The following is a 23895-nucleotide window of genomic DNA, read 5'->3' as shown; positions in this document are numbered from 1 at the left end:
CTGATTGCTATAAAAACCCATCTGGTTCACAGGCTAATTCACTTAGTATCTGTCATGATCTTGGGGTTACAAACCCAGTACCATAACCACTTGGCCATTTATGCCAAGCCTTAATAGCTGTCATAGGGAAGCTGTTATAGCACTTAGATAAATTCAAGGCAATCAGGCAAAGTCAGCATGGTTTTGTGAGAGTTAAATCATGTTAACCAATTTATTGGAGTTCTTTGAAGAGGTAACAGGTGCTGTGGATGAAGGGGAACCAGTGGATGTGCTGTATTTCGATTTCCAGAAGGCATTTGATAAGGTGCCTCATTAAAGTTTATTACAAAAATAAAAGCTCATGGTGTAAGGGGTAACATATTGACATGGATAGAAGATTGGCTGGCTACCAGGAAACAGAGAACAGGCATAAATGGGTCTTTTTCTGGTTGGCAGGATATGACGAGCTGTGTGTCACAGGGACCAGTGCTGGAGCTTCAGCTTTTCACAATTTATGTAAATGATTTGGATGAAGGGACTGAAGGGATGGTTGCTAAATTTGCTGATGACACAAAGATAGGTAGGAAATTAAGTTGTGAAGAGGACACAAAGAGGCTACAAAGGGATATAGATAGGTTAAGCCAGTGGGCAAAAATCTAACAAATGGAGTATAATGTGGGAAAATGTGAAATTGTCCATTTTAGGAGGAAGAATAAAAAAGAAGCAAATTATTTAAATGGTGAGAGATTGCAGAGCGCTGAGATGCAGAGGGTTCTGGGTGTCCTGGTGCATGAATTGCAAAAGGTTAATATGCAGGTACAACAAGTAATTAGGAAAGCTAATAAAGTTTATTGTGAGGGGAATTGAGTACTAAAGTAGGGAGGTTATGCTTCGGTTATACAGAGCATTGGTGGGACCACATCTGGAGTATTGTGTACAGTACTGGTCACCTTATTTAAGGAAGGATGTTAAGGAAGCAGTTCAGAGATTTAAGACAGATGAGGAAAATTTTTCTTTCTCAGAGAGTCGTGAATCTTTGGAACTCTCTTCCTCAAAAGGCGGTGGAAGCAGAGTCTTTGAATATTTTTAAGGCAGAGGTAGAAATACTCTTGATAAGCAAGGAGGTGAAAGGTTATTGGGGGTAAGTGAGAATGTGGGGTTGAGGTCACAATCAGATCAGCCATGGTCTTACTGAATGGTGGAAGCAGGTTTGAAGGGGTGAGTGGCCTGCTCCTTCTCCTAATATGTATGTTCATATGTTCCTATCCCTAATTGTCCATTTATTGCCCATCCCTAATTGTCCTTGAGAAGGTGGTGGTGAGCTGCCTTCTTGAACTGCTGCAGTCCATGTGGTGTAGGTACACCCACAGTGCAGTTAGGAAGGGTGTTCCAGGATTTTGACCCAGCGACGGTGAAGGAACGGCCGATATATTTCCAAGTCAGGACGGTGTGTGACTTGAAGGTGAACTTGCAGGATGAGGTGTTCCCATGCATCTGCTGCACTTATCCTTCTAGGTAGTAGAGTTCATGGGCTTGAAAGGTGCTGTTGAAGGAGCCTTGATGAGTTGCTGCAGTGCATCTGTGCGTTAGCGGTAGTGGGTTTGGGTGTTGAAGGTGGTGCCGATCAATCAGGCTGCTTTGCCTTAGATTGTGTTGAGATTCTTGAGTATTGTAGGAGCTGCACTTATCCAGGCAAGTGGGGAGTATTCCATCACATTCCTGACTTGTGCCTTGTAGATGGTGGACAGGCTTTAGGGAGTCAGGACATGAGTTACTCACCAAAGGAATGGCCAGTCGAGTTCAGTTTCTAACCAATGTTAACCCCCATATTGTTAATAGTAAGGGTGTCAGCGATGGTTAGATTCTCTCTTGTTGGAGATGGTCATTGCCTGGCCCTTATGTGGTGTGAATGTCACTTGCCATTTGTCCAGAGTACATTCTGTTCCCTCAACACCCTCAGTCCTTCCTCCAAGTGCTGTCCAACAACAAGGAGTACTGATGCCATGAGACTTCATGGGATCCGGATTCAATGTTGAGCATTCCCAGGGCAACTTCCTCCCATCTGTTTACCATTGTGCCACCCAGGGATGGTAATGGTGGTCTCCAGGACATCGTCTGTAAAGTATGATTATGTGACTATGACTAGGCTATTGCTTGACTAGTCTGTGGGGCAATTCTCCCAGTTTTGGATCAGGACCCCAGATGTTAGTGAAGAGGACTTTGCAGGGTCGACAGGGCTGAGTTTGCCATTGTTAGTGCCAAGTGGTCCATCCAGTTTCATTCCTTTTAGGCTTCGTAACAGATACAACTGAGTTGTTGTGCCCTGCCATTTCAGAGGGCATTTAAGAGTTAACCACATTGCTGTGGCTCTGGAGTCACGTGTAGGCCAGACCTAGGTAAGGACGGCAGATTTCCTTCCCTGAAGGGCATTAGTGAACCAGATGTGTTCACTAATTAGACTAGCTATTAATTCCAGATTTGTTAATTGAATTTAAATTCCACCAGCTGCTGTGAGTGGGATTTTGTCCCCAGAGAATTAGCCTGACCTCTGGATAACTAGTTTAGTGACATTACCATTATACCACCACCGCCACCTCACCTACATTTGCATAGTAGCGTTTTTGTTAATGAGCATGCTTGGAATTCTTGGGAATCGCTCAGCAGAAACTGGCTCACCTTTGACCTCCCACTTGATGTCTGACCCCCTCCTTGATGGAGAATTTGCAATAGAAACCTGTTAAACCAAAACACTGCTGCCTGTGCCTAAACTCAGACTGAATCTCATTCGCCCACCTGTGCTTGCTCACCTGCGCTGGTTGCGGGTTCAATAACGCCTCATATTTTAAAATTCTCATCCTTGTTTTCAAATCCCTCCATGGCCTTGTCCCTCCCAAGCCCCACACCCTCCAAGATAATCTAATCTCTTATGCATCCCTGATTTTAATTGCTCCACCATTGGTGGCCTTGCCTAGGCCCTAAGCCCTGAAATTCCCTCTACGTACCTCCCCGCCGCTCTACCTCTCCTTGCTCCATTAAGACACTCCTTAACAAAAGAACCCAAGAGTTGGACATAGGCCGTCCCTCCAACCTGCACCGCCATTTGAGAAGATTGCAGCTGTTCTGATTGTGGCCTCAGCTCCATAATCCTGTCTGCCCACCACCATCACCCCCACCACCCCAAGTAACCCCTTGACTCCTCTGTCAATCCTAAATCTAACTTAGCCTTCAACATATTCAATGACCCAGTCTCCAGAAGAGAATACCACAGACTAATGACCTTTTGAGAGGAAAAAGAATTCTCCTCGTCTCAATCTTAACTGGGAGGCCCTTTATTTTGAATATGTTCCAGATTTCCCCATAAGATGAGACATCCTTTCAGCATCCATCCTGACCAAGTCCCCTCAGGATCTTATATGCTTCAACAAGGTCACCCCTCATTCTTCTAAGTGCTAATGGATATAGAGTCAACCCGCTCAACCTTCCCCCATAAGACAACCCCTTCATCCCCGGGGTTAAAACCTACTTTTTTGACCAAGCTTTTATTAACCTGATTTAATGTCTCCTTGTGTGGCCCAGTGCCAAATTTTAACTGATTACCCGCACATGTGTAGAAACCTTAGGATGTTTTAGGGTACGAAAGGCATTATCTAAATGCAAGTCTTTCCTTTTATTCTCATTATGTTGCACGTTTGCATCCAATGGGTCAGTTGTCAACATGGAGACAGAGCGTGAGCAGAGCAGGGCTGAAACCCCACTGGATTCCAGCAGTTGCAAAAGTTGTTTATAATCTTACAGATAAAAGAAAAAGGCATCCTTTAAAACTAAACAGCTTTTATCAGAGAATTTCATCTTAAAAGGTCTCAAGTGGTTGGGGAGTTTTTTTTCTCCTGCCCTCCAACCTCACCATAAACATTTAAACAGTGGCGTGGATCTAGTAACTTCGAAGAATAAACCTTTACATTGAAACCCTGCTATCATTAAGTGCAAACTTATCAGTTTGCGTTTTCGCCTTGACAGTCAGGAGTAGAAAGAGCTACTGCCTGTCACTGCAACAGTCTTTATATTTCACAGTGTGGCACTATTGCCCTGTTGTGGGCAAGAGATAATTACTGCCCCTCCCCCACCCCAACACCCTCCCTTCCCCCCACCCCCCATAGCCCCCTTGTCTGGTAGTGGATTCTGGTCTTCAAAGAGTAGTCATTCCTCCCTCCATGCCAATGCCCAAAATGGCAGCAGTAATTTGATGCCAGCTTCCCCCCGCCCAGTCTATGACTCCAGCCCAACCCCAAATCCAGCGCAATTTCAAACACGTTCTGGATGTAACGTCAGGATTGTGGGCAAATGCAGAAACTCCATCACCCACCCTCCCCCCACCCCAGCCAGTTTTGTGCCTTCTCTTACAAGACTGCTTCCTCCTTGCTGCAGGTAATACCTGCCCGGGTGTGGTAACCTGAGAAGCAATACACCTTTAGGAGAATGTGAGCAGATTGACCACATGACTGTGTTACCCAATTACTGTGTAGCGCAGACTACAATGTTAATCAGTAGTTTAGAATAGGGTCTGGTTTGAGAAGCACACATTATGTTAGTGCTCTGTGACTTGTGTTAACAAACAGCATGTACCTCATCTTATACTGGTCTCTGCATCTGCAGTATATCGTTTACCAACTCACTCACCAGTAGATAGGCATGTAACCGTGTACACTGAGCAAAGTGATCCGACAGAAGGAATGTAACAACTGGCGACGAGGCAACACATGATCAGGCAACAACACAAAAGAAAGCCATGGAAATTAAACAGAAATAAACCAGCCATACCTAGCAAGGAGATTGTAAGTACAGCCTTTATCATAGTCGTCAGAGATATCTCCATCCAGTTTGGCACAGTTTGGCCATATCGAACAGTTTGATCAGACAACCAATGACTGGTCACAGTGCATTGAAAGACTTGCATTCTTCTTTTTGGCCAATGACATGTCGGGGGAGGAGAAGAGGCGAGCAATCCTCTTATCGATGTGTGGCAGTAAAACATACAGCCTAATTCACAGTCTAATGGCACCCAACGTCCCAGATTCCAAGAGCTTTGATGCATTGGTAAATTTTCAGAAAAGCCACTTTCAGCCGAAACCCTCGGTAACAATATAGTATTTTAAATTCAATGTGAGGTGTCACACCCCTGGAGAGACAGTCACTCGCTATGTAGCAGCCTTAAAACAACTGAGAGAGCACTGTGAGTTCGGGATGTTGATTAATGATGTTAAGAGACTGATTAGTATGCGGGATTAATGAAGATGCCATTCAAAAGAGGTTGTTGTCCGAAACGAATTTAGGCTTCAGCAAGGCGCTGGAGTTGGTGCTCGCAATGGAAAGCACAGTCAGGCAGTCAGAAACAAAGAAGGGAGCGCAAAATGGCACCGTCCTTCACGTTGGGAGGGAAGCCCTGGTTAAAATGACATGAAAGCGCAGGGCTCCGTGAAAAGGTGGGAAACAACACCATCAACAGACCAGCGAAAAGCAAATGGTTTAACAGAGAAAACCCACAATAATAACAGCAGAAATGGAACCACACAGCCTGCAAGCGAGCAGCAATTTAAAAGAATCATGCTGTGCGCATTGTGCGATACTGTAAAGACAGATTAAGACAAAACTTTAAGCAGAAAGGTAGAAATTGTGAAATCCACATAATAGAGGAACTAGAAGAAACAGAGTCAAATTTACTCAATACCCAACTTAAAAATGGATAAAACAGAGCTAATCTACGTGACAGTGGAAGTCAGCAGGAAACCCATCCGAATGGTGGTGGATAGGGAGCCATCCGTGACAGTTATAGGGGAAACATACATTCAAATACCTGAATGGAGGAGACAACTTATTAAATCTGGAAAATTCAGACACTAAGTTAAAGACGTATACTGGGGAATTCATAGAAGTAAGAGGTATATGCAAGGTTCCCTGACAGTATAGAAATCAGGCTGTTAATCCACCCCTGATAGTGATAGCAGGCAGAGGACCAAGCCTCCTTGGAAGAAACTGATTAAGAGAAATGAATCTTGAGAGATTACTGAGATCTCAATCAGAAGCAGGAAATGTCACTGTTTGGAAAAAGGAGTATGTAAAGACTCAACAAAAGGAACCTGTAGAGGCGATGCTTCAGGACAGAGTTCGAGCTGAAGCCAGTAACCTCCAAAAAGAAAAAGAAAACCTGCTGAAGGACTTCCGCATATTGCAAGATTCCCTCAGATCCCAATTTGTACCACTAAAAAGGTATGAGGAAGAACAGAAAGAATTCAGCATATCTCTGGCCAAGATAAAGAATAAATTAGCTGAGAAAACACAACAAAGAACAAAGAAAAGTACAGCACAGGACCAGGCCCTTCGGCCCTCCAAGCCTGCGCTGATCATATTGCCTGTCAACTAAAACATTTTGCACTTCCGGGGTCCGTATCCCTCTATTCCCATCCTATTCATGTATTTGTCAAGCTGCCTCTTAAACACCACTATCGTACCTGCTTCCGCCACCTCCTCTAGCAGCGAATTCCAGACACTCACTACCCTCTGTGTAAAAACTTGCCCCGCACATCTCCTCTATAGTTTTCTCCTCTCACCTTAAATCTATGTCCCCTAGTCATTGACTCTTCCACCCTGGGAAAAAGCTTCTGACTATCTACTCTGTCCATGCCACTCATAATTTTGTAAACTTCTATCAAGTCGCCCCTCAATCTCCATCGCTCTAGTGAGAACAATCCGAGTTACTCCAACCTCTCCTCATAGCTAATAACCTCCAGACCAGGCAGCATCCTGGTAAACCTCCTCTGGACCCTCTCCAATGCCTCCATATCCTTCTGGTAATGTGGTGACCAGAATTGCACGCAATATTCCAAGTGTGGCCTAACCAAAGTTCTATACAGCTGCAGCAATGACTTCCCAGCTTTTATACTCAATACCCCTGCCAATGAAGGCAAGCATGCCATATGCCTTCCTGACTACCTTATCCACCTGCGTTGCCACTTTCAGTGACCTGTGGACCTGTACACCCAGATCCCTCTGCCTGTCAATGCACTTAAGGGTTCTGCCATTTACTGTATAATTCCTGCTTGTATTAGACCTTCCAAAATGCATTACCTCGCATTTGTCCAGATTAAACTCCATCTGCCATTTCTCCGCCCAAGCCTCCAACTGATCTATATCCCGTTGTATCCTTTGAAAATCCTCTTCACTATATGCAACTCCTCCAACGTAAGTGTCGTCTGCAAACTTGCTAATTAGCCCAGTTACGTTTTCCTCCAAATCATTTATGTATACCACAAACAGCAAAGGGCCCAGCACTGATCCCTGCGGAACTCTACTAGTCACAGCTCTCCATTCAGAAAAGCACCTTTCCACTGCTACTCTCTGTCTTCTATGACCAAGCCAATTCTGTATCCATCTTGCCAGTTCACCTCTGATCCCGTGCGACTTTACCTTCTGTACCAGTCTGCCATGAGGGACTTGTCAAAGGCATTACTGAAATCCATGTATATAACATCCACTACCCTTCCATCGTCGATCATCTTTATCATTCCCTCGAAAACTCGATCAAGTTAGTGAGACATGACCTCCCCTTCACAAAACCATGCTGCCTCTCACTATTATGTCCATTTGCTTCCAAATGGTAGTAAATCCTGTCATGAAGAATCTTCTCCAATAATTTCCCTACCACTGACGTAAGGCTCACTGTAATTTCCTGGATTATCCCTGCTACCCTTCTTAAACAATGGAACAACATTGGCCATTCTCCAGTCTTCTGGGACCTCACCCGAAGCCAGTGAGGATACAAAGATTTCTGTCAAGTCCCCAGCAATCTCCTCCCTTGCCTCCCTCAGTACTCTGGGGTAGATCCCATCTGGCCCTGGGGATTTATCCATTTTAATATTTTTCAAGACGCCTAACACCTCCTCTTATTTTGATCTCAACATGATCCAGGCTTATCTACACGATCTTCCCTAGACAAATCGACCGCTAAGTCCTTCTCTTTGGTGAATACTGATGAGAAGTATTCATTTAGTATCCCTCCTATTTCTTCCGGCTCCACACACAGATTCCCACCTCTGTCCCTGAGTGGGCCTACCCTTTCCCTGGCTACCCTCTTGTTTTTACGTATGTATAAAAGGCCTTGGGATTTTCCTTAAGCCTGGTTGCCAGTGACTTTTCATGACCCCTTTTAGCCCTCCTGACTCCTTGCTTAAGTTTCTTCCGACAATGCTCAATTTTCCGGGAAACAACTAACAAATATAAAAAAAGAAATGGAAGAGCTGAAGAGTCAGCTACGTGGAAACTAAGAAACTTTAAAAATAGAGACCCCCCTGAGTTTTCAAAGAAGCTGACAGATGAGGAGATGCTGAAAGTCTCAACCACTGAGTTCACTCAAGTTGAGCTTATACCGGAGTCTAGTCTGGTCAATAAGGAAATTGAAAAGAAGTCTGAGATTAAAGTCAGCACTGCCAAGGAGAAGAAGACCCATAGGAATAAAAGGTGGAATTACTAATACGGCCCCAAATTTTTAAAAAAAAATTTTACACAACAGGAAGCTGATCTTACTGTTACAGTGTTGAATTTAACCTTGCCCAACATCCTGATTTTGAGAAACCTCCTGATGATTGACCTTCATATTGTTGAACATGGAGGGGAGGTCAGCAGGAGTGCATGAGATTGGGCCCGAAAGAGGGTGAAAGCATTCCCGTTGGAGTCTACACCACGTGTGGAAGGAACTCCCTTTGGTTTGGAAGTGCCTGTAGCGTCCATAGAGCCAGAGAGAGTTAAAGAAACAAACTTACAGGTTCCTACTGGAGAGCCTAGTGGACAGATAACCCCTGAGAGGGAGGCCTCGGATAAACCATCCGAAGTCATAGAACTACAATGTTCGATATGTTTGGAGAAGCCTCCAAAGAGACTGAATTTGTAAATATTTTATTTATGGAAATAGTTGATATATCGTAAAGATTGTAAATTGCACTTTCGAGTAAAGGGGGAGAGATGTGGTAATCTGTGGTGCAGTACACCTTTAAGAAAATGTGAGCAGATTGGCCATGTGACTGTATTACCCAATTGCTGTGTAGCACAGGCTACAATATTAATCAGGCTTAGCCTAAATAGCCAAGTGGTCATGGTACTGGGTTTGTAACCCCAAGATCAAAAGCTCAAATCTCACACTGGCAAACTATGAAACAATGTAACTTCATCTGAAAAAAACAGATGGAAACGTATTTGTCCCCTCCCCTGGACTTTGTCACAAGAATCCAGAGATTGTTAGTCGACTTCTTCTGGGACAAACGATTGCACTGGGTCACTGCTGAGGTTCTGAGTCTCCCGCTTAGGGAGGGTGGTCAGGTGCTAGTGTGCCTACGCACACAGGTGGTGACTTTCTGCCTTCAGACCCTTCAGCGATACCTCTATGTCAAGCCTCCTCCTAGATGGTGTGCCCTGATGATGTATTTCTTCCGTCAGCTGCACGGCCTGAATTATGACGTGCAGCTTCTGTTTATAGAACAGCTGGGCCTCGGTGGCTCCATGCAGGTGTTGCCCATCTTTTACCAGGACCTGATCAAAGTCTGGAAAGTGGTTGCCTCGCGACGGAGCTCTCCCCCGTCAGGAGTAGCGGCTATCGTCAGAGAGCCGCTGCTCAGGAATCCGCCCCTCCGTCCTTTTCAGTGGTTGGCGGAGAGGAGGGCTGTGGCCGCAGGGGTGACCAGGATCGGGGACGTGCTGGGTGGATGCTAACACAGGAGTTGGCGCGACGCGTGTCTGTGAGTGTCCAGGTCGCAGCCGATGCCATCCAAGACCTGAGAACGGTTGTGCTCGGACCCGACGTTATTTTGGGTCTTGAGGTGGCCCAGGTGCGCGGTGGTCTTCCGTCTGAACGTTCCCCTGCTCGGACAGAATTCCACATTGGCCCCAAGCCTCGAACCCTCCCTCGGGTGCTGGTGCCCCGCAATATGAGCCGCCTCGGGGACATGCCCTCCGTACTTTTTGGCACGGCAAAGAGGGGCTTTTTGTACGGACTGCTGCTGCACACCTTCCATTTTCTCGCCCTTGTCCGTCGACCGGACACGCCCTGGCGTGCCTTGTTGCCGTCCGGCGGCGGAGGCCCCCGATGGGAGGCCCTCTACGGAGGTGTCCTCCCCCTTTCTATTGGGGACCTGGGTTGGAGGGTGTTGCATGCAGTAGTCCCCTATAATAAGAGGATGCATTGGTTCACGGACTCTCAGGACACGTGCCCTTTTTGCGGTCTTGTGGAGTCCGTGGACCATGTATACGTAGGGTGTTGTAGGTTGCACTCCCTTTTTAGTTACTTGAAAAACCTTTTATTGATGTTTTGTTTGCACTTCAGCCCCACGCTCCTGATCTATGGGCACCCGGTGCGGAAGGGGGTCGGGAAGGAGGAGGACCTCCTCGTGAACCTGCTCCTGGGCCTGGCCAAGTTGGCCATTAACAGGTCCAGGCAGCGGGCGATCGACGGGGAAGTCCCGCCCGATTGTTTGTCCCTCTTCCGCGGCTACGTTCGCTGCCGGATGTCCCTGGAGAGGGAGCACGCGGTGTCTGCTGACACTCTCGAGGCCTTCCGTGCTCGGTGGGCACCGCGGGGACTGGGGTGTTTTGTTGACCCCTTTAATCACATTTTGATTTAAAGTTTGTAAGGTTCCTTTAAACTTTGTCCTTGGTTTTACAGCTGACCTGAATTAGGGGCTGTGCCTGATTTATCCCAATTTTGTTGATTTGGTTTTCATTTAAAAGATTATCAAGAGTTCAAATCTCACAACGGCAAACTATGAAACAATACAACCTCATCTGAAACAGATGGAAATGGGTTTGTACTCGAAAGAGTTACAATGTTAATCAGTATTTTAGAATAGGGTCTGGAAGGAGAAGCACACATTGTGTTGCTCGCCTGCAGCGCTGGACAGGACTGCTCCGAGTGCTATCTTGCTGGGGTCGAGTTCTGGTCATAAACCAGCTGATCGCTGCCATGTTGTGGTATCGACTGGTCACTTTGACCCCTCCCCTGGACTTTGTCACAAGAATCCAGAAATTGTTAGTCGACTTCTTCTGGGACAAAAGATTGCACTGGGTCGCTGCTGAGGTTCTGAGTCTCCCGCTTAGGGAGGGTGGTCAGGCGCTAGTGTGCCTACGCACACAGGTGGCGACTTTCCGCCTTCAGACCCTGCAGCAATACCTCTACGTCGAGCCTCCTCCTAGATGGTGTGCCCTGATGATGTATTTCTTCCGTCAGGTGCACGGCCTAAATTATGACGTGCAGATCCTGTTTATAGAACAGCTGGGCCTCGGTGGCTCCTTGCAGGCGTTGCCCATCTTTTACCAGGACCTGATCAAAGTCTGGAAAGTGGTCGCCTCACGACGCAGCTCTCCCCCGTCAGGAGTAGCGGCTATAGTCAGAGAGCCGCTGCTCAGGAACCCGCCCCTCCGTCCTTTTCAGTGGTTGGCGGAGAGGAGGGCTGTGGCCGCAGGGGTGACCAGGATCGGGGACGTGCTGGGTGGCGGAGGACTGGGCTGGATGCTCCCGCAGGAGTTGGCGCGACGCGCGTCAGTGAGTGTCCAGGTCGCAGCCGATGCCATCCAAGACCTGAGAACAGTCGTGCTCGGACCCGATGTTATTTTGGGTCTTGAGGTGGCCCAGGTGCGCGGTGGTCTTCCGTCTGAACGTTCCCCTGCTCGGACAGAATTCCACATTGGCCCCAAGCCCCGAACCCTCCCTCGGGTGCTGGCGCCCCGCAATATGAGCTGCCTCGGGGACATGCCCTCCATGCCTTTTGGCACGGCAAAGAGGGGCTTTTTGTACGGACTGCTGCTGCACACCTTCCATTTCCTCGCCCTTGTCCATCGCCCGGACATGCCCTGGCGTGCCTTGTTGCCGTCCGGCGGCGGAGGCCCCCGATGGGAGGCCCTCTACGGAGGTGTCCTCCCCCTTTCTATCGGGGACCTGGGTTGGAGGGTGTTGCATGCAGCAGTCCCCTATAATAAGAGGATGCATAGGTTCACGGACTCTCAGGACACGTGCCCTTTTTGCGGTCTTGTGGAGTCCGAGGACCATGTAAACATAGGGTGTTGTAGGCTGCACTCCCTTTTTAGTTACTTGAAAAACCTTTTATTGATGTTTTGTTTGCACTTCAGCCCCACGTTCCTGATCTATGGGCACCCGGTGTGGAAGGGGGTCGGGAAGGAGGAGGACCTCCTCGTGAACCTGCTCCTGGGCCTGGCCAAATTGGCCATTAACAGGTCCAGGCAGCGGGCGATCTTCGGGGAAGTCCCGCCCGATTGTTTGTCCCTCTTCCGCGGCTACGTTCGCTGCCGGATGTCCCTGGAGAGGGAGCACGCGGTGTCTGCTGACACTCTCGAGGCCTTCCGTGCTCGGTGGGCACCGCGGGGACTGGGGTGTTTTGTTGACCCCTTTAATCACATTTTGATTTAAAGTTTGTAAGGTTCCTTTAAACTTTGTCCTTGGTTTTACAGCTGACCTGAATTAGGGACTGTGCCTGATTTATCCCAATTTTGTTGATTTGGTTTTCATTTAAAAGATTATCAAGAGTTCAAATCTCACAACGGCAAACTATGAAACAATGTAACTTCATCTGAAACAGATGGAAATGGGTTTGTACTCTAAAGAGTTACAATGTTAATCAGTAGTTTAGAATAGGGTCTGGTTGGAGAAGCACACATTGTGTTTGTGCCCTGTTACTTGTGTTAATAAACAGCATGTGCTTCATCTTACATTGGTCTCTGCAACTGCAGTATCCTGTTTACCAACTCACTCACCAGTGGATAGGCTGAGCAAAGTGACCCAACAGCAGGAACAAAATACTGGGCAACATATTCGTGCAAATTTTAGAGTCTTTACCGTAAAGATTGGAAAGACTATTAGACCATGAGGGCCAGCACAGTTGATCATGCCTTTAGTTACTACTCGCACATTCAGCAGAGGTCTCTAGGTAGCAGTCAGGAACAGATTGATTGATATTCATCACCCTGACACACAGTCTCTGAGGCTAATTGCAATGTTCCAATATGTGAGTACATCAGTTCAAGCCAGTAATGAAGCTTAGATCCTGGGTAGTGACTCACTGGGTAAACCTGCAGAGACATTGGAGAGGAGCCCTATGCATTTGTTCCCGGGTCAGTAGCTGAATATACATTCACATTTGTGCTCTCCTGCTATTATTAGCACATTATCCAATTTGTTTGTATTAGGTTCCTAACTAGGAACTTAGGAACAGGGGGAGGCCATTCTGCCCTACAATTCCAGTGTCACCTGTGGCTCAGTTGGTAGCATGCTATATAAATACTGTGGCTACAAGAACAGGTCAGAGGCTAGGAATCCTGCAGTGAGTAACTCACCTCCTGACTCGCCAAAGCCTGTCCACCATCTACAAGGCACAAGTCAGGAGTGTGATGGAATACTCCCCACTTGCCTGGATGAGTGCAGCTCCTACAACACTGAAGAAGCTGGACACTGTCCAGGACAAAGCAGCTCCCTTGATTGGCATCTCATCCACAAACAGTCACTCCCTCCACCACCAATGCACAGTAGCAGCAGTGTGTACCATCTACAAGTTGCACTGCAGCAAATAAACGAGAGTCCTTCGACAGCACCTTCCAAACCCACAGACCACTACCATCTAGAAGGACAAAGGCAGCAGCCACATGGGAACACCACCACCTGAAAGTTCCCCTCCAAGCCACTCACCATCATGACTTGGAAACATATCAGCCGTTCCTTCACTGTCACTGGGTCAAAATCCTGGAACTCCCTCCCAAACAGCACTATGGGCGTACCTACACCACATGGACTGCGGCGGTTTGAGAAGGCAGATAACCACTGCCTCTAATCGTGTGATTCCAGGTTCAAGTCCCACTCCAGGACTTGAGCATAAAAACCAAGGCTGGCATTTTAGTGCAGTGCCAAGAGAGTGCTGCACTGCTGGAGGCGTTAACCTTGAGGTACCATCTACCTGCTTGTGTGGATGTAAAAGACCCCATGGCACTATTTTGAAGAAGAGGAGCGGAGTTCTTGCTGATGGCCTGGATAATATTTATCCCTTGATAAACCTGACTGAAGCAGATAGCTGGCCATTGCCACATTGCTGTTATAAAGCTTTGCACTGTGTGCATTGCAGCTTCCTGTATTAGGGCCGTGACTACATTTCAACAGTACTTATGGCTGTAAAGTTCTTTGAGATATCCGGTGGTTGTGAAAAACACTAGATAAGTGGCAAGTCCCTCTTTTTGAACCTGTCCTGCAATTCAGTTATATTTTGGCTCATCTGTACTTCAACTCCATTTGTTTCATATCCCTTGATTCCGTTAAGCATCAAAAATCTATTGATCCCAACCTTGGAAGTTCCAATCAACCCAGGATCTACGGCCTGTAGGGGGAAGAGAATTCCAGACTTCTTCTGTGAAAACACGCTTCCTGATTCGGTTCCCTGTTTTCTCTATTTTTTTCACTTTTATTATTTCACCATCTTTACCTAAACATAAGGGGACTAACAACCAGATTTAAGCAACCTGCCCTTATAAGCTCACACTTTTAAAATCCAATGGAATTGTGGACCACACCACCTCTGAGGCTGAAATATCCTTCCTGAGGTGCAGCTCCTACAGTGGAACATGGTGCTCTCGATAGGGTCTGACTAATGCTCTGTGAAACTGCATCATCACTTCCTTAATCCAGGCCTTTTCAGGTATCTGAATAAAGGCAACTCCAACTCACAGTACCACAACTTTCATCAGGGATAGGTCCCAAATCCACAGGATCAAACCCCATGCTGCTGGGACCAGCCTGGTCCACAGCAGCCATCCTGTACCCCAGCACAGACACACCTTCATTGGCCATGAAGCCTTGGAGTGGGATTTGAACCTGGAGTTTCCTGGCTCAGAGGGCAAAGACGTTACCCATTGTGCCACAGGACCTCCGTTTCCAATGAAGGCCAATAAATCATTAACCTTTTTGATTGTGTTTTGTACCTGTGCACTTGTCTTTCATGTTTTGGTGAATATGGGCACCCAAATCCCTTTGCCTCTCCAGTGAAGGAAATACTTTGGTTTGTCTTTAGTAGATTCAAAGTTGACGACCTCACATTTTCCTACATTGAGCTTGATTTTCCACAAGTTTGTCCACTCATTTTGTCTGTGTATCCCTCTGTACCTTCATTCTCCCATTGTCATCACTAACTGGGCTTGCTAATTTACTGCCATTTGCAAACTTGGATTCACAACTCTCTATTCCTTCATCCAAGTTACTGGTACGTTTGGTGAAAAGCTCCAAATATAGCTGATGCCTCTTGTCATATCCCATCCATCAGAGCCCATTCCATTTCTTCCTTGTTCACTATCTCCGACTGATAACCAACAAGGTTACTTTCAATTCAGTGCATGCTTATTCTTATGTTGGTTTCGAACCCTGGCCGAGATCGGCCATTACAGTACAGGCTGGGAATAAAACCCTGGGTCTTCCTGGACTGTTTAACTCAATCTTCTTCTCAGGTGGTTCCTCAGGATTGAGGATGATTTGCTCCAGCACCATTTCGATGGCTGATAAGTCCGATTCGTGATCTGATCCATGCGGGGCAGGTGGTGCTGGAAGGGTTGGGTAGATGGGATGTTTGGAGGTTTGTGCGCTCCCTCTGGCACCTCGACGTTGCCTCTGCGCCTTCCCAATGAAGTCTCTTGATGTGTTCAGTGCCTTCCCGAATGTGCCTCCTCCGTTTTGGTCAGTCACAAGCCAGGGGCTCCCACAAGTCAGCGGCGATGTTAGATCTCTTCAGGGAGGCTTTGGGGAGATCCCTAAAGTGTTTCTGCTGTCCTCCTGGAGTCTCCTGCCGTGATCGAGTTCCGGGTAGCGCAATTGCTTCAGGAGGATGGTGTTAGGCATGCGAACAACATGTCCTGCCCAGTGGAGCTGGTTTTGAGTGATTGGCGCCTCGATGTTGGACATGTTGGCCTGGGAGAAGACGCTGCCGCTGGACCACCTTTCCTGCCACTGGGTTTGGAGGATCTTGCGAAGACACCGCTGGTGATATTTCTCCAGTGCTTTGAGGTGCCTGCTGTAGGTCATCCAAATCTCTGAAGCATATAGGAGTGTGGGGATCACTGCTGCCCAATGAACCTTGACCTTAGTCTTGGGTTAGAGACCCTGATCCTCAAATATTCTTCTCCTCAGTTGGCCAAAGGCTGAGCTGGCACTTTGGAGGTGATGATAAATTTCATTGCCCAGTCTGCCTTCATTGAGAGGAGGCTCCCAAGATATGGAAAATAGTCCACATTTTCCAAGATCTCGGCGTTGACCTTAATTGATGGGGGGAGGTGTTGTGCTGTGGGAGTTGGTTGGAAAAGGGCTTAGTTTTCTGGGTGTTTAGTGAAAGACCCATTTTCTCATGCTTCAGAGACGGAGTTGACAATGACCTGGAGCTCAGTTTCTGAGTTAGCGAGTGCACAAGCATCATTTGCATACTGAAGCTCCATGACTGAGGTTCGAATGGTTTTGGTTTTGGATTAAAAGTGGTGTAGGTTTAAGTTTTTATGTATGTTCTGTAAATGATCTCCACACCTGAAAGCAATTTCTTTGAGGTAAGATGCAGTGAGGAAATTTGAGAATTGACCCAGCCTTGTTTGAACCCAGCCTTCACTGAGGTAAGATTTATGGTGGTTCTGTTGATGAGGAACATGGCTTGTCTGTCCCTATGGTGTAGGCAGGCGATGGCAACAAATTTCTGAGGGTAGCCAAATTTGAGGAATACTTCACGGTCGACAGAGTCAAAGGCTTTTGTGAGGTCAAAAAAGGCCAGGTACAATGGTTGATGCTGTTCCTATTTGCTGCACAATGAAGATCATGTCTGTGGTGCCTCTCGGTTGATGAAAGCTGCACTGTGACTCTGGAAGGTGTTCCTCAGCCACCAGGAGGAGATGGTTGGGGAGGATCCTTGCGATGATCCCAATGGCACACAGCAAGGAGACTTCTCTGTAGTTACCACAATCAGACTCATCTCCCTCCTTGAGTATTGTCACCAATGCAGTGTCCCTGAGACCTACATGCACCTTTCCTCCCAGATGAGAGATGAGGTTGTGCAGCCATGCCAGAAGTGTATCTCCATCATGGGCAGAATTTCAACACAGATTCCATATGCTCCAGAGGCTTTGTTGTTTTTCAACAGTTGAATGGATTTTCAACCTTGCTTCCGACCAGGGCAATACCAAGACCAAAGTGGACAGGGCATTGAGGAATGTTGAGGACGTTCAATTTGAAGACAGAGCCTCAGCAGGGGATGTCTTCTCTCCAGTCAGCACTGACTGCCTCCCTGTCCTCGATGATTTCCCCTCCATGCTTGGCTCTGTGGGTGGGCCTTGGGTCACCGATGGTCTTGTCAGCGCTGAAGAAACCGCACTTGTTGTTTGAGTCTGTAAGTTGGCGGATCTCTCGTGCTCTTTCTACTCAGCACTTGTTCTCTGTCACGGGTTTTTATGTTGTACCGCTGCCTTCTGCTCTCTGTAGGATTGCTACTATTCTCTTGAGCTGTGATGAAATTTTCAGTCAGTGAAAGATTTCTGCTTCCCCTTGATTAGGTCCTATATCTCTGGGTCATTTCCGTCAAACCACTCACAATATTTCCTGGTAGAGAGATCAAGGACTTCTTTGTAGGTGCTTGTTATGATGGACTTTCACACCGAGCTGGCACTACAGACATGCTGTAGCTCCTGAGGGCTGGATGTCGAGAGGTTGGCAATGAGGCGCTGACTGAGGAGGGCCAATTTTGGTGGGATCTTTGAGGGCTTTGATGTTAATTTTCTTATGGCGTTGCTTCTGCTGTTTGGGGGCCGGGCTGATGGAGATGGTTGAAATGGTAGTGATTGGTACCTGGCATGACGCAGGTGATGTGGAGATCCCTGCGGCCCCTAGCTCGAACAATGACGTTGCCAAGCAGGTGCCAGCGTTTGGACCGTGGGTGTTGCCATGAGCCCTTGTGCCTGTCTCACTGGAGGAATGGGGAGTTGGTTATGACAAGGTCATGTTCTAGACCTTTCATCAGGAGGAGGACCCTGTTTGAGTTTGTTTTCCCTACTTCTTCCTTGGCAATGGCACCCCTCCAGAGATCTGCGTTCTCCCCGACTCTAGCATTGAAATCGCCGAGGGGGATCAGTTTGCCGTCCGCTGGGACTTAGGCTAGGGATTGCTTAAAGTCAGTGTTGAATCCATCCTTGACCTGGTCTATAGCCTGAAGTGCAGGAGTGTGTGCGCTGATGACAGTAGCACCCTGATTTCTCATGAGGGTGAGCCGGGCAGTCGTGTGGGGCACGCTCATCCCGCAGGAGGAGTCACTGAGGTGCTAGACAAGCTAATTCTTTTAGTTTTCATTTCATTTTCAGCGCTGCGTCAGAATGGTGCTTTTATTACACTGGAGGCCTTTTCCAGCTATGGAAGGTAGCTGGGCTGATGGGGATAGTAGCATCTGGCAGCTTGATCTCCTGGAACTTGTTTGCCTATGAGGGTCAGAAAGGAATCTTCCATATTTTTTTCCCCAAATCAACCAAAAAGTATTTTTTGTGATGTGCGAATTAGGCATTTGGGGTTAATTTATGATAACCATGCAGGACTGGGATTCCATGAGCCTAAACCCATCCAAATTCCTGGTGTCCATATCCTGACTCCAACCATGTCCCTTTGTCTTGTTATTCCTCACCTACAATGGCTCCTGGTCCAGCAAGGCCTCGATCTTAAAATTCTCATCCTCATGTTGAAATCCCCCCACGCCCTCGGCCCACCTCTAGCCTCTTCTAGGCCTACCGCCCTCTGACCTATCAGCGCTCAAACTCTGGTCTCTTTTACATCTCGATGTTCATTATTCGGCCATTGGCAGCCATGCCTGCATCTGCCACCTCTCCAAGACCTGGCATCCCCTCCCTCAACCTCTCCCCCTCTCCACCTCACTCTCCTGCTTCAAGACACTCCTTAAAACCTACCTCCCTGACAAAAATTTTGGTCAAATCTTAACATCTCCTGTTGTGACCCGGTGACATATTTTGTCTAATAACACTTCTGTGAAATGCCTAACAAAAGGCACCAAAGGCAAAAAAAAAATAGGAACCTTGGAGGAATAAAGGACAAGTGACAATGCATTAGTATTGGGAGAAGTTAATTGACTAAGCACTGGAAAGGGGATATAGCCTTAGAATAAGAGCCAAGTTATTCAGTGGTGATGTCAGGGAGTATCACTTCACACAAAGGGCAGTGGAAATCTGGAACTCTTCCCCACCCCCCCCAGCCCCTCTCCCCCACCCCCACCCCCAAAATTCTGTGGAGGCTGTGGGTCAATTGAAAGATTCTGAACTGACATAGAGGATGTTTGTTGGGCAGGGCTTTTAAGGATTAATAACTCAAGACGGGGAGATGAGGTTAAGATTCCATCAACCATGGTTTAATGAATGGTGGAATAGGCCTGGGGGGGCTGAATGACTTTACTTATGTTCCTCATGTTCCTCTCAGAACAGACAGCCATTTCAAATCAGCCTCTGAATGCTGCGTTTGGCCAGGGGTCACTCACATGGTTCACACACCACCACTTAATCGCATCTGAAACTCATTCCTAATTGCAGCATTAGAATTGACGTTAGGCCCTCTTCCAGGCCACAATCCAAAGCAGGCAATTTTTCTTAATGAGCAGAATTCGATAACTCAGCAGCTGCTGAACTGAAAAACAAGAAGAGGAAATAAAGGAAAGAAAAATACAGCACGAGGAAGAGGGATAGGACCGATTGAGGTGGACAAGGCATCATGAGAAACTCTAATTTGCTGTGAAATGTCTGAGGTGTGTGTGTGTGTGTGAGAGAGTGTGTGTGTGTGTGTATGTGTGTGTATGTGAGTGTATGTGTGTGTGTGTGTATGTGAGTGTGTGTGTGTGTCTGTGAGTGTGTGTGTGTGCATGTGAGTGTGTCTGTGTGTGTGTATGTGAGTGTGTGTGTGTATGTGAGTGTGTGTGTGTGTCTGTGAGTGTGTGTGTGTGTATGTGAGTGTGTGTGTGTATGTGAGTGTGTGTGTGTGTATGTGAGTGTGTGTGTGTGTCTGTGAGTGTGTGTGTGTGTGTCTGTGAGTGTGTGTGTGTGTATGTGAGTGTGTGTGTGTATGTGTGTGTGTGTATGTGAGTGTGTGTGTGTATGTAATTGTGTGTGTGTGTGTATGTGAGTGTGTGTGTGTGTCTGTGAGTGTGTGTGTGTGTGTGTGTGTATGTGAGTGTGTGTGTGATTTTTTAACCAGTGAGAAATGTATTTACTAATCACAGATGCCAACAAGTTGAAGACATGTGAGATTCCAGCAACACTTCGCTTGGGCTTCCAGAGAAATAGAATTCTGTAACTGGGTTGCAAATGATGTAAGGTCACCCCTGTAGAGTTAACCCTTTGCAGATTCTCTGTGTATTTCCAGCACTTTCTCCTCAAATGTTCACTGCTTGATTTGGCCAATTTTGGGAAAATTGTTCCAAGCTTCTGTTATTTCAAAATCTCCATCATTTACCCAAGTTTGCTCAATTGTGTTCCTAGTTATATTTTTGTTTTAGCTCAGTTAACATCTGATACACAACCTGTATCAGCACAAAGCTGGCTTTGACTTTATGTTGATACAAAATACCTAGGGATAGATATTCACCTTTCAGACTTGTGTGAAAACAATAAAGCAGGGAAAGTGCAATTTGTATTAATTGTATTTTAATCCTGTTTAATTATATGCAGATAATGGGTTTCAATTGCACACTTAGAAAGAGACATTTATTGATACTGTGGTGCAGTTGAATTAGGAGGTAGATGCTTGTAATGTTTCATTCCGTAAATAAATTTTAGTCTGGCACCACTATCATCTTTCACCTAGATAAAAGCAAAATACTGTGGATGCTCGAAATCTAGAACAAAAACAAAAATACCTGGGAAATCTCAGCAGGTCTGACAGCATCTGCGGAGAGGGATATAGTTGATGTTTTGAGTCCGTATGACCCTTCATCACTGACAGCATCTGCAGAGAGGGACACAGTTGACGTTTCGAATCCGTATGACCCTTCATCAGAACTTCTGATGAAGGGTCATACGGACTCGAAACATTAACTGTATTCCTCTCCGCAGATGCTGTCAGACCTGCTGAGTTTTTCCAGGTATTTTCTTTTTGTTCATCCTTCACCTATTGGCTTTCTGCGTTATAACACAGATGAGGTTTTAGCAAGAAACATTGCCCAATGTTCCTCCAGCGTCTCAGCCTAGGCAATTATTTACAAGCAAAAAAGAGGGATCTACTCCAGAAAGAGGTCTCCAGAATCATTTTTTAATTATTCATCCATGGGGAGCATTGCCCATCCTCGAGGACAGTTACGAGTCAACCACGTTTCTGTGGGTCTGGATTTTTACAACAATCAATGGTGGATGGGATTGGTCAGTTCAACTAATTTTCAATTTACTGAATTTGAACGTAAGTCCCCAGAGAATTAGGCTAGGCTTTCCAATTACCAGCCCAGTGGTGTTACCAATGCACCACCATCTTCCCCAAGGTACAGCAGCTGAACACCTGATTCAGGAGAATTCAATCTTCCTGTGTCACTGGCTCCTTTTAATCACTGGAGAAGGTGCCAAAACTGTTTACAGGGGTACAAGGATAACACCAGGGCTGAGAGGTGATAACTACCAGGAAAGACTAAACAGCTCGGGTCTCTTTTCCCTAGAAAAGTGAAGTCTGAGAGGTGATCTGATAGAGGTCTTTAAAATTCTGAAGGGGTTTGATAAGGTTGACATAAAGAAGATGTTTCCAAGAAGGTGATGGGGAGACCAAAAATAAGATCCATAAATACTAAGAGAGTCACTAATAAATCTAATAGGCAATTCAAGAGAAACCTCTTTACCCAGAGAGTGGTTAGAATGCGGCATTCACTGCCACAAGGAGTGGCTGAGGTGAATAGCATAGAAACGTTTAAGGGGAAGCTGGATAAACACATGAGGGAAAAGGAATAGAAGGATAAGCGGATAGGGGGAGATGAGTAGTGTGGAGGGAGACTCATGTGGGCCCTTGGACCAGTTGGGCTGAATGGACCCTTTCTGTGCTGTAAAATTCAAGGTAACTGGACTTTTTTCCTATGTATTGCTGGGGGTCTAGGCTGAAAACATAGGCACACAACTACAGTAGAGAAATGGCTCCGCCTCATTTAGTTTTCTGGAGACAACCTTAACCTGTGATGAAATCTAAACTCGCCTTCTTTAGCCTAGAGGTTGGGAACTGGCCACACACGCGTGGTGCTACCTTTTCAGGCCAAGGACTGGCCCCTGCGTGCCTGTGCAGAAGAAAGAAGGAGATCGGCGTGGAAAATGCAGGTCAGGTGACATGATCCAGAGTATTATTATCTAGTAAGTGTTCCAGGGAGCAGGGAATGGGAGTGGAAGAGGGAGAGGTCCCAACCCAGGGAGAGGGGCAGGGAGAGATCGCAGACTGAAGTCCCAGGCAAGGGATAAAAGTCAGGGGACAGAAATAAGTCCCGTTAAGCCAAGTTAAAAGAGAGATAGGCTCCAAATTAAAGAAGGAGCTGCAAGGAGCAGATTTCAAGTGAATTGGGCATGAAGGAAGCCCTAAAGATCCGAGAAAGCAGCTGAAGGTTGGTGACCCCATGCTGTGGGCCACTGGAGCCATGACTAGAGGGTAGTGTTCTACTTGGCACAAGCCAAAGGCATGAAATTGTGCTTGGAAGGTGAAGCTTAAGTGTACTAGGAAATCCAGGGGGAAGGAATCTCAGAAGGAGAGATTGAAACCCTGCAAGGTGGATCATTGGGGAACCCCCCATGTAGGAGCGACTTTTGGAGAGAATTCCAAGGCATGATCTTCAAAGGTGGAGATTGGAAACCCTTGTGAGAAAGACAAAGTTTCAGTGAGATTTTTTGGTTAACAATGTAACAACCGTCTGGGTGGGTTATTGAGAAATCCATGGAATCGGGTTTGGTCACATCTGTCATTTATTCTGTAATGTGGTGTATTTGACCTCAGTTTACCTGTTAGCTCACATGTACCTCATACTTACCCTGAATGTTAGAGTATCAGATAGATATTGTAAATTGTTATACCTTTCTGAATTTGTACAGTAAAGTTTATTGTTGTTTGTTCCAAGCCCATGGGATCTTTGGCTTCACTCTCTTAGCAAGTGTCTTGAATATCAAACTTCATCTGTTTTAAAAGAAACATTACTGGTCCCAAAACAGATCTGCCCCCATGACCCCGAGTCTGGCCAAGATCACAACAAATCCGACAACAGATTTTTATGCTGTTGTATGGATCTGCAAGGCTTTTGATTTCCTTCAGCATCAGCTATTTAACCAAGGGGGAAACAGCTAATAGCAGGAGAACCACACATCTACAGCCAGTTTTGCTCCTCTAATGTACAAGTACCTTAGGACCAGGTCATTCCAACACCAATCTTGTGCTGATGCACTTGTCAGTTTTGGTTCAGTGGATAGCATGTTTGTTTCTGAGTCAGAGGGTTGTAAGGACAGGTCCCACGTTGGAGACGTGAGTATGAAATCTAGGCACTGCTGGTGGTGTGTCTTTCAGGTGAGATGCTAAACTGAGGTCTTGTTTTCCCTCACAAGTCGAGGCAGATGCTTGTAGCTTCAAGAAGAGCAGGGGAGTTCTCCTTGATTTCCTGGCCAACATTTATCTTTCAAACAGCACTACTAAGACAGATTATCTGGCCATTGTCACGTAGCTGTTTGTAAGAGCTTGCTGTGCGCAAATTGGTTGCTACTTTTCCCACAATACAACAATGACAACACAAAAGTACTTTGTGGAGCCTTGAGGTTGCGAAAGGTGCTATATAAATGCATGTTTTTTCTTTTGTGCATGAGTATTGCGCTGAC

General features: G+C 46.6%; 1 protein-coding gene across 1 annotated transcript in view; it reads left to right on the top strand.

Annotated features, from left to right (window-relative positions):
- The first annotated feature begins 22308 nt into the window (after positions 1–22308).
- palld (palladin, cytoskeletal associated protein) overlaps positions 22309–23895 on the top strand; it is a 373397-nt gene continuing 371810 nt past the window's right edge. Inside the window, exon 1 of the mRNA XM_041186090.1 lies at positions 22309–22365. The gene's annotated coding sequence lies outside the window, so the exon portion shown is untranslated. The remainder of the gene's footprint in view (positions 22366–23895) is intronic.

Source organism: Carcharodon carcharias, chromosome 4, assembly GCF_017639515.1.
Source record: "Carcharodon carcharias isolate sCarCar2 chromosome 4, sCarCar2.pri, whole genome shotgun sequence".
Taxonomy (NCBI): domain Eukaryota; kingdom Metazoa; phylum Chordata; class Chondrichthyes; order Lamniformes; family Lamnidae; genus Carcharodon; species Carcharodon carcharias.
This window is presented reverse-complemented; position numbering and strand designations above follow the sequence as displayed.